The 19,266-nt window shown below is 36.8% G+C and overlaps 1 protein-coding gene across 2 annotated transcripts in view; it reads right to left on the minus strand.

Moving 5' to 3' along the window:
- The window catches only part of GABRA3 (gamma-aminobutyric acid type A receptor subunit alpha3), a 388,210-nt gene that overhangs the window by 312,023 nt on the left and 56,921 nt on the right, over positions 1 to 19,266 (minus strand). The window lies entirely within an intron of this gene.

Below are 19,266 nucleotides of genomic sequence, written 5' to 3' on the forward strand. Positions count from 1 at the left end.
AGAGGAAACATACTTCAATATCATAAAATCAATCTATGAAAAGCTCACAGCAAGTATCATTCCCAATGGGGAAACACTGAGAGCTTTTCCCCTAAGGTTAGGAATACAACATGGATGCCCACTTTCACCACTTTTGTTCAATATAACACTAGAAGTCCTAGAATCAGCAATCAGACAACAAAAAGAAGTAAAAGGTATTCAAATTGGCAAGGAAGTCAAACTCTCACTCTTTGCAAGTGACATGATACTTCATGGGAAAAAGCTAAAAAACTCCACCCCAAAAATGCTAGAACTCATACAGGAATTCAACAACGTGGCAGGATACAAAATCAATGCACAGAAATCAGTGGCATTTCTATACACTAACAATGTGACTGAAGAAAGAGAAATTAAGGAATCTATCCTATTTATAATTGCACCCAAAACCCCAAGATACCTAGGAATAACCCTAACCAAAGAGGTAAAAGATCTGTACACTAGAAACTACAGAACATTTATGAAAGAAATTGAGGAAAGGCACAGAGATGGAAAAACATACCATGCTCATGGATTGGAAGAATAAACATTGTGAAAATGTCTGTGCTGCCCAGAGCAATCTACACATTCAATGCAATTTCTATCAAAACATCATCAACGTTTCTCACAGAGCTTGAACAAAAAATCGTATAATTTCTATGGAACCATAAAAGTTCCCCACTCACCAGGGGAATGTTGAGAAAGAAAACCAAATCTGGGGTTATCACAATGCCTGACTTCAAGCCCTATTACAGAGCTGTGATCATCAAAACAGCATGGTATTGGTACTAAAACAGACACAGAGATCAATGGAACAGAATAGAGAACCCAGAAATGGACCCTCAACTCTGTGGTCAACTAATCTTTGACAAAGCTGAAAGACCACCCAATAAAAAAAAGATAGTCTCTTCAATAAATGGTGCTAGGAAAACTGGACAGCCACTTGCAGAAGAATGAAATTAGACCATTCTCTAATACCATACACAAAGGTAAACTCAAAATGTATGAAAGAGGGGCGCCTAGGTGGCTCAGTGGGTTAAGCCTCTGCCTTTGACTCAGGACATGGTCCCAGGGTCCTGGGATCGAGCCCCACATCGGACTCTCTGCTCGGCAGGGAGCCTGCTTCCTCCTCTCTCTCTCTCTCTCTCTCTGCCTGCCTCTCTGCCTACTTGTGATCTGTCTTTCAAATAAATAAATAAAATCTTTAAAAAAAATGTATGAAAGACCTATAAATTCAAAATGGATGAAAGACCTAAATATGAGTCAAGAATCCATCAAAATCCTAGAGAACACAGGCAGTAACATCTTCAACATCGGCCACAGTAAATTCTTGCAAGACATGTCTCTAAACACAAGGGAAACAAAAGCAAAAATGAACTTTTGGGACTTCATCAAAATAAAAAGCTTCTGCACAGCAAAGGAAACAGTCAACAAAACTAAAAGGCAACCTACGGAATGGGAGAAGATATTTGAAAATGACATTATGGATAAAGGGCTGGTATCCAAGATCTATAATGAACTTCTCAAACCCAACACCTAAGAGACAAATAATCCAGTCAAGAAATAGGCAAAAGACATGAACAGACACTCATCCAAAGAAGACATACAAATGGTAACAGACACATGAAGAAATGTCCCACATCACTTGTCATCTGGGAACTACAAATCAAAACCACAATGAGATACCACTTTATATCAGTTAGAGTGGCAAAAATTAAAAAGACAGGGAACAAATGTTGGCAAGGAGGTGGAGAAAGGGAAACCTTCTTACACTGTTTGTGGGAATGAAAGCTGATAAAGCCAATCTAGAAAACAGTGTGAAGGTTCCTCAAGAACTTAAAGATAGAGCTACCCTACAACCCAGGAATTTCACTGCTGTATATTTACCCCAAAGATAAAAAATATAGTGAAACAATATTGATAACAACAATGTGTATAGCAGCAATGCCCACAACAGCAAAATTGTGGAAGGAGATGCCCTTAAGCAGATGAGTGGATAAAGAAATGTGGTTCATACAAACAATGGAATATTTTTCAGCCATCAGAAAGATGAATACCTACCATTTACAATGACATTGATGGAACTGGAGGGAATTGTGTTATGTGAAAATAAGTCCATCAGAGAAATATAATTATCATATTGTTTCACTCATATGTGGAACATAAGAAATAGCACATGGAATCATAGGGGAATAGAGGGAAAAGTGAATAAGAAGAAATCAGAGAGGGAGACAAACCATGAAAGACTCTTGACTCTTGGAAACAAATTGAAGGTTGCAGAAGGAGAGGTGGGAGGGAGGGTGACAGGCATAAAGGAAGGCATATGATGTGATGAGCACGGGGTGTTATATACACCCAGAACCACAAATGATATGCAACTAATGAATCATTGAACATTATATTAAAAACTAATGTTTTTTTTTTATGTTGGCTAATTGAATTTAAATAAATAAATAAAATACTGTCATTCACAACAAAAAAAAAAAAAGGAAAAAAAAGAACCATGGTGTGGGAAAGTATTTCCAAGATGTTTTTGTAAATAGTGATGATATAACAATATTTTGTCATACTGCAAGAAGAAAACCTTTAAAGCCTCAGAAGACACAATAAAACTTTGATTGTTAGATTAGAGAGAACTAACATCTGGTCAGGTTAGAGCACAATTCCCAAGAGGTAAACTTCTTAGACTAGAAAAGACCATTCAGATCAGGGATGGGGCAAAGAAGTGTTATGAAGGGTTAATCCTAGTCCCAATTTTTGTGTCTTAAGAAAATAGAAATGCATCATCACACCCACTCAGACTAGGAGAGTAAGTGCTTGAGGAGACACCAGGTTTTGTTCATTTATTCATATTCTGAGCAAACTATTTCACAATCATGTTAAGTTCTGACAATACAAAATTTAATAAAATAGACATGAGGCTCACCTTCAGGGAGTTGATATTTTACTTGGAGAACCATAAATTACAGTAAAGTATGATAAATGTGCAATGATAGCAAAAATACAGAGTGTAATGAAAATATAGAAAAAAAACATTTAAACTGAGTTTGGGGGAATAAAGGAAAATATAATGGAGGAAGTAACATTTAAACAGAGACCTGAAAAATGAACTCAAAAAGTTCAAAGTGAAAAAAAAAAGATTTTCCTATCACATATCAAAAGGGACAAGAGATCACACTATGCTGAAAAATATGAAAGTTGTTCAGTACTTCTGGAACAAAAACAGGAGGAGGAGATGGCTAGAAATAAGTAAGTGCAACCAATTTATGCATGTTCTTGCAAACCACTATAAAGAGCTTAGATTTAATTTTTGAAGAAGAAAAACTGCTGAAGAATGCTGTGAAACAAATATATCTGTATGTTGGGGAGAGAATTCTGGTTTCTGGGTGCATATTAGGCTCAAAGGGGTAAAAGACAGTAAAAATAGAGAACAAAATTGATGCTAGTGAATAGAGAAAGAAGTTAGAGCTAAAAGTGGTTTGGCAATTCTGGAATAGTTGAAAGGAAGACTCTGTAGGAATAACTTTCAAGCTCTGGGAACCCCTGCATCTAAAATATAAGTGAACCTTGGTAGTTTACTTCTTTGACAAATATATCATTAGATAGACCAACACCACCTTCTGTAGTAGTAATCAAAGTTTTTATATTGAAAAGCTAAAATGAATAACATACAGTGGGAAACTCAACATTGGAAGTACAAATCTGGGACAGAGAAATTTCATAAGGGATATCTGTTCCCTTAAGCAGAGAGGATACACATATATACAAACACACACATATATACACATTATCTTGAAATGTATGAAATATTTACTTTCTATTATTTATTTTTTAATAATTTATATTTATAATTTACTATTAGCTGTCTTTAAGAATAAGCCATAAGTGACTCTAAATAATAGAGAACAAACTGAGGGTTGATGGATCAGATTGGTGATGGGCATGAAGAAGGGCACTTGGTGTGATGAGCACTGGGTGCTGTATGTAAGTGATGAATCACTGAATTCTATTCTTGAAACCAATATCATCTTGTATGTTAACTAACAAAATTTAAGTTTAAAATATAGACTTTAAAATTAAATGTGTTCATTTAAAATTAAATAAAATGTATGGTAGCAATGATATTTTACCCCCTAGTATTAGGCTCATGAATATATTAACACTACATAGTCAAAGATACTTTACAGAAGGATTCAGTTAATAATCAACTGACCTTAAAAGAGATCATTCTGGGTTATCTAGATGAGCCCAGTGCAATCACATGGGCTCCTAAGAATAGAAGAGGAAGAGAGAAGAGGAGGCAAAATAGACTCAAAGTACAAGAGTAACTCAATCCTCTGTTGCTGCTTTTGAGGAAGCCTGCCAGGGAAGGCAGGTGGCCCCTAGAAGCTGAGGAATATCTCTGGCTAACAGCCAATAAGGAAACAGGTACCTCAGTTCAACAACCACATGGAACTGATATTGGTCAATAATCTGAATGAGCTTGGAAACAGATATATCACCAAAGCTTCCAAAAATAAATGCAGCCCTAACATTTTTATTTCACCCTTATGAGGCTCCTGAAGCAGAGGACCCACCTCAGTTGACCAAACTTCTGACCTACAGAGCTGTGAGTCAAAAACAAGTGTGTGTTTTTAAACTGCTAGATTTTCTATAGTTTGTTGTATCATCAATACAAAACTAATAAACTTGGTCTTTTCATCTCAAAGAAAAAAATAATAATAGCTGTTATTTTTGGACTGTGTGATGATTTCATGAGAAAAATTATATATATATAATATGAAGTATACTAATATATAATATATAACACATATTGTGTACATTATATATACAATTGAGTAAACCATATAATGGGCATCCAGTAAATGGTTGTAAATGAAGTTACAGTAACAATGATTTTGATCAAACATTTATGATATATTTTGCTATTTATTATTAGATTTTATTCTTATCATAATCCTGATAGGTAAGCACGTTAAGAATTTTTTAACCTGTATAAGGAATAATAATCTAAAACACAAAGATGTTTTTACTTGGTCACAAACTAATCAGTGTCACAGAGGACAGAGACTTCTGATTTCTGGTTAAGTGTTATTTCCACAACTCACTTAAAAAGTATTTCCTGAAGGAGTTACTATGATGGTGAGAAGTCAGTTATATATGATTGTGACAAGGAAAAGTACTTTTGGCCAATTATTGCTTGATGCCTTCCATGTAGCACAGGACTGGCCTAGGCTCTAGAAATAAATACTGAGTATCAACAAGAACTATAATTTCACAATGAGTCAGCTTGGTAACCATTTTAGGAGAACAGTGGAGACTCCAGGATAGAGAGATTTGGATAAGGTCATGTAAAAACCAGCACTAAGGGATTTAGGGATCTGATATAGCTGTCTGAAATACAAAAACCATGAAGTTCTTAAAACCAGAGTGTTCTGGTTCCAGCCAAAGCCATTAATCCTGTTTCCTGCTTCTTCAGCTCACTCATACACCCCTCACAAAAGTTCTGCAATTCAGCTTTATTTCAAAATTCGAGAATCTCAGATCTAAATCCAGCATGATCCTTAAAACTAGAAAGCAACTGCAGGTAACAAAACCAGTCTATCCAAGGTGCTTTCATACATACAAATCCAGAAACACAATAGTACCTGGTCACCCTAAGCCAAAACCAAGTCAGATGCACTATCCAGGCACCCCTGTAATTATATTTATATAGTATTATCAAACTGGCAAAACTGTAGAAAACAGATTAATTGTTTTCACGGAAAGAGATGGGGTGGGAAGTAGTAGGAGCTACTATAAAGGGTAACACAAAGGAATTTCTTTGCGGTGACTGAACAGTTCTGTATCTTGATTGTGGTAGTGGTTATACAAATCTACACATGGGGTTAAATTGCAAAGAGCTACAAACATACACACACAAAGGAACTACAAACACACAAACGAAAATAAGTACATGTAAAAACCTTCTTGTATGACTATAGTACAATAAAGTTGATGAGTTTGTGGCCTAGTTAATACAAGTATTGTCAAGGATGTGAAGAAGAGAAAACCCTTGTGTACTGCTGGTGGGAATTTAAATTGGTGCAGCTGCAATAGAGAGTATGGAGTTTCCTCAAAACATAAAAAAAAATAAGACTAACATGTGATTCAGCCACTCCACTTACAGATATTTATCTGAAGAAATGAAAATACTAACTTGAAAAGACATATACACTCCTGTGTTCATTGCAGCATCAGTCACAAAAGTCAAGATATAGAAACTACCTAAATGTCCAATGACAAATAAATGGACAAAGAAAATGTGATACATATCACACACACACACACACACACACACACACACACACACACACACACGAATATTATTCATTCCTAAAAAGGAAGGAAATTGGGGAGGAGCAAAATTGTGAAGAAGTAGGAGACCTAAATATGATCAGGTCCCAGGAGTTCAGCTAGATAGTTCTCAAACCATTCTGACCACCTACAAACAACAGGAGAGAGAAGAGAATAACAATTCTAGGAACAGAAAAATCAACTGCTTTCCAGAAGATACGACATGCAGAGAAGTGAATCTGAGGCAACATTAGGGAAAACGGACCATAGTGGGAAGGGCCAGTTTCCAGCAAGTGAGAGAGCAGTGGAGCACAAAATCAAAACTTTTAGAAGTCTGCTCCACTGAGGGACTTTGCTCCAGAGGCTAAGCAGGGGGTGGGCTCCTAATGGGGACAGTGTGGTCTCAAGACCTGCGGAGTCACAGAAAGACCAGGGGTGTTTGAATGTGGCAGAGCTCCCATATGTCAGAGAGGGGAAGCTGGTTGTACAGACATAGCCAAGGAATGGGCTCTCTGTTTGGGACTAATTTAAACCATGATCCGCAGCACAGTTGTGCCACTGCTTTTCTGGCAGGGACCCAATAAGTGGCAAATCTGGGGAGACTCACCTTCCTCCCCCGGGAGGAGTGGCATGGGAATGCACTGCAGGAATCTGCTGGGTTTGGAGAATCCAAGCAGGGCTGGGCACCAGAGATAAAAACACTCAGTCACAGGCTGGGTGAGCACAGAGCATGGCCAGAGACCAGGGAGACAGGAGAGATTAACTGCTTTTCTCTGAGGGTGCGCTGAGGAGTGGGGCCCTGGGCTCTCAGCTCCTATAGGGCTGGAAATGAAGAAGCTGCAATATCCATTCCCATCCTCCAAACCTGTGCGGAAAGCATTCAGGGAACAAAAGCTACCAAGAGCTAACTGGAGCAGATAACATAGCCTGGCCCCTGGCAAGAATGACACAATTCTGCCTTGGGCAAAGGCAATTGAGAATCACTGCAACAGGCCCCCTCCCCCAGAAAATCAGCAAGAACAACCAGCCAAGACCAAGTTCACTGATTAATGACGTGTTCTATGAGACTCCAAAGCTGGGGGAAAACAACACGTAGAATTCATGGCTTTTTTCCCATGATCCTTTAGTCCTTCAAAGTTAGTCTTTAAATTTTATTTTTTATTCTAATTTTTTCAAATTTTTCCTTTACTATTTTAACTATTTTATCATATCAATACCTTTCACAAATCTTTTATTTTTAATTTTTACTTTTTAACTTCTTTTCAGTGTTCCAGAATTCATTGTTTACATACCACACACAGTGCTCCATGCAATACATGACTTGCACCATACCCACCACCAGGCTCACCCAACCTCCCACCCCCCGCCCCTCCAAAACTCTCAGATTGTTTTCAGAGTCCACAGTCTCTCGTGGTTTGTCTCCCCCTCCAGTTCCCCCCAACTCCCTTCTCCTCTCCATCTCCCCATGTCCTCCATGCTATTCCTTATGCACCACAAGTAAGCGAAACCATATGATAATTGACTCTCTCTGCTTGACTTATTTCACTCAGCATAATCTCCTCCAGTCCCATCCATGTTGCTACAAAAGTTGGGTATTTGTCCTTTCTGTTGGAGGCATAATACTCCATAGTGTATATGGACCACATCTTCCTTATCCATTCGTCTGTTGAAGGGCATCTTCATTCTTTCCACAGATTGGCGACTGTGGCCATTGCTGCTATGAACATTGGGGTACAGATGGCCCTTCTTTTCACTACATCTGTATCTTTGGGGTCAATACCCAGTAGTGCAATTGCAGGGTCATAGGGAATCTCTATTTTTAATTTCTTAAGGAATCTCTACACTGTGCTCCAAAGTGGCTGCACCAACTTGCATTCCCACCAACAGTGTAAGAGGGTTCCCCTTTCTCTACATCCTCTCCAACACATGCTGTTTCCTGACTTGTTAATTTTGGCTATTCTAACTGGTGTCAGTTGGTCTCTCAATGTGGTTTTGATTTGAATCTCCCTGAGGGCTAGTGATAATGAACATTTTTTTCTTGTGTCTGTTAGGCATTTGTATTTCTTCATGGGAGAAGTGTCTGTTCATCTCTTCTGCCCATTTTTTGACATGATTATCTGTTTTGTGTGTGTTGAGTTTGAGGAGTTCTTTTATAGATCTTGGATATCAGCCCTTTGTCTGTGCTGTCATTTGAGAATATCTTCTCCCATTCTGTGGGTTGCCTCTTTGTTGACTGTTTCCTTTGCTATACAGAAGCTTTTGATCTTGATGAAGCTCCAAAAATTCATTTTCACTTTTGTTTCCTTTGCATTTTGGAGACATATCTTGAAAGAAGTTGCTATGGTCAATGTCGAAGAGATTACTGCCTATGTTCTCCTCTAGGATTCTGATGGATTCCTGCCTCATGTTGAGGTCTTTTTTCCATTTCAACTTTATCTTTGTATATGGTGTAAGAGAATGGTCGAGTTTCATTCTTCTGTACATAGTCATCCAATCTTCCCAGCACCGTTTTTTGAAGAGACTCTGTTTTCTACTGTATATTTTTTCCTGCTTTGTCGAAGATTATTTGACCATAGAGTTGAGGGTCCATATCTGGGCTCTCTTCTCTGTTCCACTGGTCTATGTGTCTGTTTTTATGTCCATACCATGCTGTCTTGATGATCACAACTTGTAGTAAAGCTTGAAATCAGCAACTTGATGCCTCCAGTTTTCTTTTTCTTTTTCAACATTTCCTTAGCAATTCGGGGTCTCTTCTGATTCCATATAAATTTTAGGATTGTTTGCTCCAGCTTTCTGAAAAATGCTGGTGACATTTTGATCAGAATGGCATGGAAAGTATAGATTGCTCTAGGCAGTATAGACATTTTAACATTGTTTATTCTTCTGACCCAAGAGCATGGAATGCTCTTCCATCTTTTTGTGTCTTCTTCAATTTCTTTCATGAGTGTTCTGTAGTTCCTCAAGCATAGATCCTTTACCTCTTTGGGTAGGTTTATTCCCAGGTATCTTATGGTTCTTGGTGCTATAGTAATTGGAACTTATTCTCTAATTTCCCTTTCTGTATTTTTATTATTAGTGTATAAGAAAGTAACTAATTTCTGTACATTGACTTTGTATCCTGCCACATTACTGAATTGCTGTATGAGTTTTAGTAGTTTGGGGGTGGAGTCTTTTGGGTTTTCCATATAAAGTATCATGTCATCTGTGAAGAGAGAGAGTTTTACTTCTTTATTGCCAATTTGAATATTTTTTCTCTTTGTTGTCTGATTGCTGTTGCCAGGACTTTTAATACTATGTTGAACAAGAGTGGTGAGAGTGGGCATCCTTGTCGTGTTCCTGATCTCAAAGGGAAGGTTTTCAGCTTTTTCCCATTGAGGATCATATTCGCTGTGGGGTTTTCATAGATAGATTTTATGAAGTTGAGGAATGTTCCCTCTATCCCTATACATTGAAGGGTTTTAATCAGGAATGAATGCTGTATTTTGTCAAATGCTTTTTCTGCAACAATTGAGAAGACATGTGGTTCTTCTCTCTTCTCCTATTGATTTGTTCTATCACATTTATTGACTTGTCAATGTTGAAACACCCTTGCACCACAGGGATAAATCCCACCAGGTCATGGTGGATAATCTTTTTAAAGTACTGTTGGATCCTATTAGTTAGGATCTTGTTGATAATCTTGGCATCCGTATTCATCAGGGATATTGGTCTGAAATTCTCCTTTTTGGTGGGGTCTTTGCCTGGTCTGGGGATGAGGGTAATGCTGGCTTCATAAAAAGAGTCTTGAAGTTTTCCTTCTGCTTCAATTTTTTGAAAGAGCTTCAGAAAAATAGGTATTATTTCTTCTTTGAAGGTTTGGTAAAATTCCACAGGGAATCCGTCAGGTCCTGGGCTCATTTTTTGGGAGGTTTTTGATCACTGCTTCAATCTCATTACTAGATATTGGTCTATTTAGGTTGTCCATTTCTTCCTGATTCTGTTTTGGAAGTTTAAAGATTTCCAGGAATTCATTCATTTCTTCTTGGTTGCTTAACTTATTTAAATATAACTGTTGATAATTGTTGATGATTGTTTCTATTTTCTTGGTGTTAGTCATGATCTCTCCATTTTTATTCTTGATTTTAATAATTTGGGCCTTCTCTCTTTTCTTTTTTTTTAAAGATTTTTATTTATTTATTTGACAGACAGAGATCACAAGTAGGCAGAGAGGCAGGCAGAGAGAGAGAGGAAGGGAAGCAGGCTCCCTGGTGAGCAGAGAGCCCGATGCAGGACTTGATCCCAGGACCCTGGGATCATGACCTGAGCCAAAGGCAGAGGCTTTAACCCACTGAGCCACTCAGGTGCCCCTATTCTCTCTTTTCTTTTAGATTAGTTTGGCCAATGGCTTATCAATCTTATTGATTCTTTCAAAAAACCAGCTTCTAGTTTCATTGATGCATTCTACTGTATCTCTAGTTTCTGTCTCATTGATCTCGGCTCTAATCTTGATTATTTCCCTTCTTGGGTATGGAGTTGGCTTAATTTGTTGTTGATTCTCCAGTTCTTTAAGGTGTAAAGACATCTTGTGTATTCTGGATTTTTCTATTTTATTGAGGGAGGCTTGGATGTCTATGCATTTCCTCCTTAGGACAGCCTTTGTTGTATCCCATAGGTCTTGGATGGAAGTGTTTTCATTCTCATTGATTTCCATGAATTGTTTAAGTTCTTCTTTGATTTCCTGGTTGATTGAAACATTCTTAAGCAAGGTGGTCTTTAGCTTCCAGGTGTTTGAATTCCTTTTGAACTTTTTCTTGTGGTTGAACTCCAGTTTCAAAGCATTGTGATCGAAGAATATGCAAAGAATAATCTCAATCTTTTGGTATCGGTTGAGCCCTGATTTCTGACCCAGTATGTGGTTTATTCTGGAGAAAGTTTCATGTGCACTCGAGAAGAATGAGCATTCTGTTGTTTTAGGGTGGAATGTTCTGTATATATCTATGAGGTCCATCTGGTCCAATGTGTCATTCAATGCTCTTATTTCTTTATTGTTTTTCTGCTTGAATTATCTGTCTATTACTGAGAGTGGTGTGTTAAGATCCCCTACTATTAATGTATTCATATCAATATGACTATTTTCATTGTCAAAATCATATTTTATACTTTTATTGTATTTAACCTTGTTTTATTTAGACATATAGAGTTTTTTTCTTTAAAATTTTGTGATACAATTTCTACTAATAGACCAAAATATACACTAAATCTAGCACATGGCTTTGTTCTAGTCTCCTGATCATATTCTTTCATCTTTTTTTTTCTTTTTTAAACCAACTTCTTATCTTCTCAACTCCTTTTTTAGACTCTTTTTAAATGTTCATCTTTACAGATCATATTCCATCCCTTCCTCCTGTTTACCTTTACTTTGATATATATATATATATATATATATATATATATATATATATATATATGTTTTTCTTGCTTTAAAATTTGGGGAGGTAATTGCTTCTACAGACCAAAATATACCTAAATCAATGGGTGGCTTTTCACCACTCTAATATATATATATATATATATATATATATATATATATTTTTTTTTTTTTCCCTCCCTGGGAAAGAAAAGAACACTTTTTTTTTCTTTTCTTCTCCCCCCAGTTTCAGGTCTCTTCTGATTTGGTCACTGTATATTAGTCTGGGGTCATTGTTACCCTTTTAGTATTTTGTTCTCTCATTTATCTATTCTTAATGGATAAAATGACAAGGCAGAAAAACTCACCACAAAAAAGGAAGAACAAGAGGCAGTATGACAGCTAGAGTACTCATCAATACAGACATTATTAATATGTCACAACTAGAGCTCAAAATGATGATTATCCATGTACGACATGGGCATGAAAAAAACATGCAATATATTAGAGAGTCCCTTTCTGGATAAACAAAATCCCTTTCTGTAGAAATAAAAGAACTAAAATCTAACCAAGTTGAAATTTAAAAAGCTATTAATGAGGTACAATAAAAAATGGAGGCTCTTACTGCTGAGATAAATGAAACAGAAGAGAGAATTAGTGATTTAAAAGACCAAATGATGGAGAATAAAGATGCTGAGCAAAAGAGAGACATAGAACTACTGGGCCATGAAGGGAGAATTCGGGAGATAAGTGATATCATAAGAAAAAACAATATTAGAATAACTGGGATCCCAGAAAAAGAAGAAAGAGAGAGGGGCAGAAGGAATATTGGAACAAATTATAGCAGAGAATTTCCCTAATTTGGTGAAGGGAACAAGCATCAAAATCCAGGAGGCAGAGAAACACCCTCAAAATCAATAAAAATAGGTCCATACCCCATCATCTAATAGTAAAACTTAGAAGTTTCAGTGACAAAGAGAAAATCCTGAAAGCAGCTAGGGGCAAGAGGCCTGTAACATACAATGATAGAAATATTAGATTTATATCTAATAGGAGGAGACTATCTAATGGCAAGAGACCTATCCACAGAGACCAGAAGACCAGAAAGAACTGGCATGATATATTCAGAGCACTAAACAAGAAATATATGCAGCTGAGAATACTATACACAGCTAGGCTGTGTTTGAAAATAGAAGGAGAGATAAAAAGCTTCCAGGACAAACAAAAAGTAAAGACAAAAGGAATTTGCAAACAGCAAACCAGCCCTACAGTAAATATTGAAAGGGGTCCTCTAAGCAAAGAAAGAGCCTAAGTAACATAGACCAGAAAGGAACAGAGATAATATACAGTAACAGTCACCTTACAGGCAATTCATTGGCACTAAATTCATCTTTCACTAGTTACCTTGAATGTGAATGAGCTAAATACACCAATCAAAAGACACAGGGTATCAAAATAGATTTTAAAAAAAGACCTATTAATATACTGTATACAAGAAACTCATTTTAGACCCAAAGAAAATGCCAAGTTAAAAGTGAGGGGCTGGAAAACAATTTACCATACTAATGGACATCAAAAGAAAGCTGGGGTGGCAATATTTATATCAGATAAATTAGTTTTTAAGCCAAAGGCCATAATATGAGATGAGGAAAGATACTCTATCATGCAATCATATAATACATTCTGTCCAACAAGAAGATCTGACAATTTTAAATATCTATGCCCCTAAGAGGGAAGCAGCCAATTATATAAACCAATTAATAACAAAATCAAAGAAACACATTGACAATAGTACAATAATAGTACAGGACTTTAACCACCTCCTCACTGAAATGGACAGATCATCTAAGCAAAGGATCAACAAGGAAATAAAGGCTTTCAATGACACACTGGACCAGATGTACATCACAGATATATTTAGAACATTCCATCCCAAAACAACAGAATACACATTCTTCTCTAGTGTATATGGAACATTCTCCAGAATAGATCACATCCTGGGTCACAAATTAGGTCCCAACCAGTACCAAAAGTTTGGGATCATTCCCTGCATATTTTCAGACTACAATGCTTTGAAACTAGAACTCGGGGCACCTGGGTGGCTCAGTGGGTTAAGCTTCTGCCTTCAGCTCAGGTCATGATCCCAGGGTCCAGGGATCGAGCCCCACATTGGGCTCTCTGCTCAGAAGGGAGCCTCATTCCCTCTCTCTCTCTGCCTGCCTCTCTGCCTACTTGTGATCTCTGTCTTGTCAAATAAATAAATAAAATCTTTAAAAAAAAAAAAAGAAACTAGAACTCAATCACAAGAGGAAAGTTGGAAAGAACTCAAATACATGGAAATTAAGGAGCATCCTACTAAAGAATGAATGACTCAACCAGGAAATCAAAAATGAATTATAAAAATTCATGGAAACAAATGAAAATGAAAAGACAACTATTCAAAATCTTTGGAACACAGCGAAGGTGGTCTTGATAGGAAAGTATATACTAATACAAGCCTTTCTCAAGAAATAAGAAAGCTCTCAAATCATAACCTAACCCTACATCTAAAGAAGCTGTAGAAATAAGAGCAAAGAAAGCCTAAAAGAATAGTAGAACAAATCAATGATACTAGAAGCTGGTTCTTTAAAAGAATTACTAAGATTGATAAACCCCTGGCCAGACTTATCAAAGAGAAAAGATAAAGGTTAGATCACAACCAACACCAAAGAAATGCAAACAATTATAAGAACATATTATGAGCAATTATACTACAGCAAATTTGACAATCTGGAAGAAATGGATGCATTCCTAGAGACATATAAACTACCAAAACTGAACCAGGAAAAAATAGAAAACCCGAACAGACCCATAACCAGTAAGGAGATTGAAGCAGTCATCAGAAATCTCCCAACAAACAAGAGCCCAGGGTCAGATGGCTTCCCAGGGGAATTCTACCAAACACTTACAGAAGAATAATAATACCTATTCTCCTGAAATTGTTCCAAAAAATAGAAATGGAAGGAAAGCTTCCAATCTCATTTCATGAGGCATTACCTTGATCCCAGAACCAGATAAAGACCCCATCAAAAAAGAGAGTTTCAGTCCAATGTCCTTGATGAACACAGATGCAGAAATTCTCACCAAAATATTAGTCAGTAGGATCCAAGAGTACATTAAAAGGATTATACACCATGACCAAATGGGTATCCCTGGGCTGATTAATTTGTGGATGTTGAACTAACCTATCAATGTGAAGCAATATACTAATAAAAGAAAAAACAAGAACCATATGATACTCTCAATATATGCTGAAAAAGCATTTGACAAAGTACAGCACCCTTTTTTTATCTAAACTGTCAAAGTGTAGGGATAGAGGGTACATACCTCAATATTATCAAAGCCACCTATTAAAAAACCCACAACGAATATCATTCTCAATGGGGAAAAACTGAGAGCTTTTCCCCAAAGGTCAGGAACATAGCAGGGATTTCCACTGTCACCACTGCTATTCAACATAAGACTAGAATCCCTAGCCTCAGCAATCAGACAACAAATAGAAATAAAAGAAATCCAAATCAGCAAAGAAGAAGTCAAACTCTCACTCTTTACAGTTAATATGATACTTTATGTGGAAAACGCAAAAGAGTCCACTCCAAAATTGCTTGAACTCACATGGGAATTCAATAAAGTGTCAGGATATAAAATCAGTGTACAGAAATCAGTTGCATTGCTATACACCAACAACAGGACAGAAGAAGGAGAAATTGAGGAGTCAATCCCACTTACAAATGCACCCAAAACCATAAATACCTAGGAATAAACCTAATCAAAGAGGCAAAGAATCTGTATTCAGAAAACTATAAAGTACTCATGAAAGAAATTGAGGAAGACACAAAGAAATGGAAAAACATTCGATGCTCATGGATTGGAAGAAAAAATAATGTGAAAATGTCTATGCTACCTAAAGCAATCTACACATTTAATGCAATCCCTATCAAAATATAATTGATGTTTTCAAAGAAATGGAAAAAATAATCCTAAAATTTATATAGAACCAGAAAAGACCACAAATAGCCAGAGGAAAATTTAAAACAAAAACCAAAGTTGGTGGCATCACAATCCCTGACTTCAATCTCCATTACAAAGCTGCCATCATCAAGACAGTATGGTACTGGCACAAAAACAGACACATATATCAATGGAACAGAGTAGAGAACCCAGAAATGGACCCTCAACTCTGTGGTCAGCTAATCTTCAACAGAACAAGAAAGAATGTCCAATGGAAAAATAACAGTATCTTCAAAAAATGAGGTTGAGAAAACTGGACAGCCACATGCAGAACAATTACACTGGACCATTTCTCTACACCATACACAAAAATAGACTCAAAATGGCTGAAAGGCCTCAATGTGAGACAGTAATCCATCAAAATCCTTGAGGGGAACATAGGCAACAACCTCTTTGACCTCCACCACAACAATTACTCCATAGAAACATCGCCAAAAACAAGGGAAGGAAGGGCAAAAATGAAATATTAGGACTTCATCAGGATTAAAAGCTTTTGCACAGCAAAGGAAACAGTCCATAAAACCAAAAGAACAACCGACAGAATGGGAAAAGATATTTGCATATGACATAGCAGATAAAGGGCTAGTATCCAAAGTCTATAAGGAACTTCTCAATCTCAACACCCAAAGAACAAATAATCCAATCAAGAAATGGGCAGAAGACATGAACAGACATTTCTGCAAAGAAGACATTCAAATGGCCAAAAGACACATGAAAAAGTGCTCAACATCAGGGAACTACAAACCAAACCTCAATGAGATATCACCTCACACCAGTCAGAATGGCTAAAGCCAACAACTTAGGAAATGACAGATGTTGGTGAGGATATGGAGAAAGACGAACCCTCCTACACTGTTGGTGGGAATGCGAGCTAGTGCAGCCACTCTGGAAAACAGTTATGGAGGTTCCTCAAAAAGTTGAAAATAAAGCTACCCTATGACACAGCAATTGCACTACTGGATATTTACCCCAAAGATACAAATGTAGTGATCTGAAGGGGCACATGCACCCCAATGTTTATAGCAGCAATGTCCACAATAGCCAAACTATGGAAAGAGCCCAGATGTCCATCAATAGATGAATGGATCAAAAAGATGTGGGGTGTGTGTGTGTATGTATCAGTCATCAAAAAACCCTGAGATCTTGCCATTTGCAATCATGTGGATGGAATTAGAGGGTATTATGCTAAGCAAAATAAATCAATCAAAGACAGACAATTATCATACGATCTCTCTGATATACAGAATTTGAGAGGTGGGGGCGTGGTGGAGGGAAAGGAGGGAAAATTGAAATGAGATGGAACAGGGAGGGAGACAAGCCATAAGACTCTTAATTCCAGGAAACGAACTGGGGGTTGCTGGAGGGGAGTGGGGGGGAATGGATAGGGTGGCTGGGTGATGGACATTGGGAGGATATGTGCTATGGTGGGCACTGTGAATTGTGTAAGACTGATGATTCACAGACCTGTACCCCTGGGCAAATAATACATTATATGTTAATAACAAACAACAACAAAAAAAGAAGGAACTCTTGCCATCTGTGGCAACATGGATGGACCTTTAGGGCATTATGTACATGAAATAATTCAGACAGAAAAGACAAATACTATATGATCTCACATGTGAAATATAAAACTATAAAAACAAAAAACCTACCAGGTTCAGAGATACAAAGAACAGGTTGCCAGAGGTAGGGGGTTGGCAGAACATGAAATAGATGAAGGGTGTCAAAGGTACAAACTTCAACTTATAAGTAAGTCATGCATATATAATGTAAACCATGGTGATAATAGCTAACAGTACTCATTGCATATTTAAAAGTTGCTGGAAGTAGATCTTAAAAGTTCCCGGGAAAAAATATGTAACTACATATAGTGATGGATGTTAACCAGACTTATTAGGGTGGTAATTTTGCAATATATACAAATATTGAATCATTATTCATCTGAAATGAATATAATGTATATATCAATTATACCTCAATTAATAAAAGATCTGATAAAAGTGAAAAATCACCAGTAAGACTGAAGAATAACAAAGAAAACAAATAACCAATAACCAATGTTCAGAATGGAAAGGCATATATCATTAAAAATCCAATAGAGGCATATATCATTAAAAATGATATATGATACATATATCAATGATATATGATATATATCAATGATATATGTCATATATGTCACATATATCAATGGTATATGACATATATGTGACATATATATGTCATATATCAATGATATATGTATTGTATTATATCATTGATATATATTATTAAAATCCAATAGAAATTAAAAAAATGAAAGGATGTTATTTTTAAGAGATTTAATGCCAAAATATAAAAATTTAGAACGATGGACATTTCCTAAAAATATAAAAAGATCAATAAAAGCAAATTAAAAATCTGGATAGTCTTATATGCTTTAAAAAACATAATCTATAACTAAAGAATTTCCCAAAAAGAAAACTTGTGGTCCAGATGGCATTACCAATGAATTCTTCTAAACATTTAAAGAATAAATAGCATCAGTCTTACATAATCTCTTCAAGAGTGTAAAAAGAAGTTCTGTATTGCAATTCATTTTAAAAGCTAACATAACCTTAATACCAAAACCTAAAAAAAAAACCCTGACAAATAAAGCAAAATTGAAGGCTAGTCTCACTAATGAACAGGGATGGAAAAATTCAAAAATACACACACACACACACACACACACACACACACACACACGAATACTCACACATATGCCAGTCTGTTATGCAAGATAACTGGAAAAGCAGATTTTTTACTGAGAATAAGATGTCGGTTTAACACTTGAAAATCAGTTAATGCAGGTCACCCCATTTACAGAACAAGAGAGAAAATGTAATTAACTCAAATGCAGAAAAAAATCTGTTAAAATTCAACACCCATGCTTGCCCTTTCAGGGATTTTTTTTTTTAAACATTTTTTTTATTTATTTGACAGAGAGATCACAAGCAGGCAGAGAGGCAGACAGAGAGAGGGAGAAGCAGGCTCCCCGCTGAGCAGAGAGCCCGAGGTGGGGCTCCATCCCAGGACCCTGAGATCATGACCTGAGCCGAAGGCAGTGGCCCAACCCACTGAGCCACCCAGGCGCCCCTCAACACCCATTCTTAACCCATTCTTGTGTTAACTAACCTTACTGTGGTAGTTATTTTTCAAAATATATTTAAGTCAAATCAGTGTGTATTGCACCTTAAACTTACACAATATTATATGTCAGTTATACCCCAATAAAGCTGGGGAAAATTTTAACGCCCACCATGATTTATTTATTTATTTATTTATTAAAATTTTATTATTTTTTTAAAAGATTTTCTTTATTTATTTGACAGACAGAGACCACAAGTAGGCAGAGAGGCAGGCAGAGAGATAGAGAGGAGGAAGCAGGCTCCCTGCGGAGCAGAGAGCCTGATGTGGGGCTCGACCCCAGGACCCTGGGATCATGACCTGAGCCG

Source organism: Mustela lutreola, chromosome X, assembly GCF_030435805.1.
Source record: "Mustela lutreola isolate mMusLut2 chromosome X, mMusLut2.pri, whole genome shotgun sequence".
In the NCBI taxonomy this organism is placed as follows: domain Eukaryota; kingdom Metazoa; phylum Chordata; class Mammalia; order Carnivora; family Mustelidae; genus Mustela; species Mustela lutreola.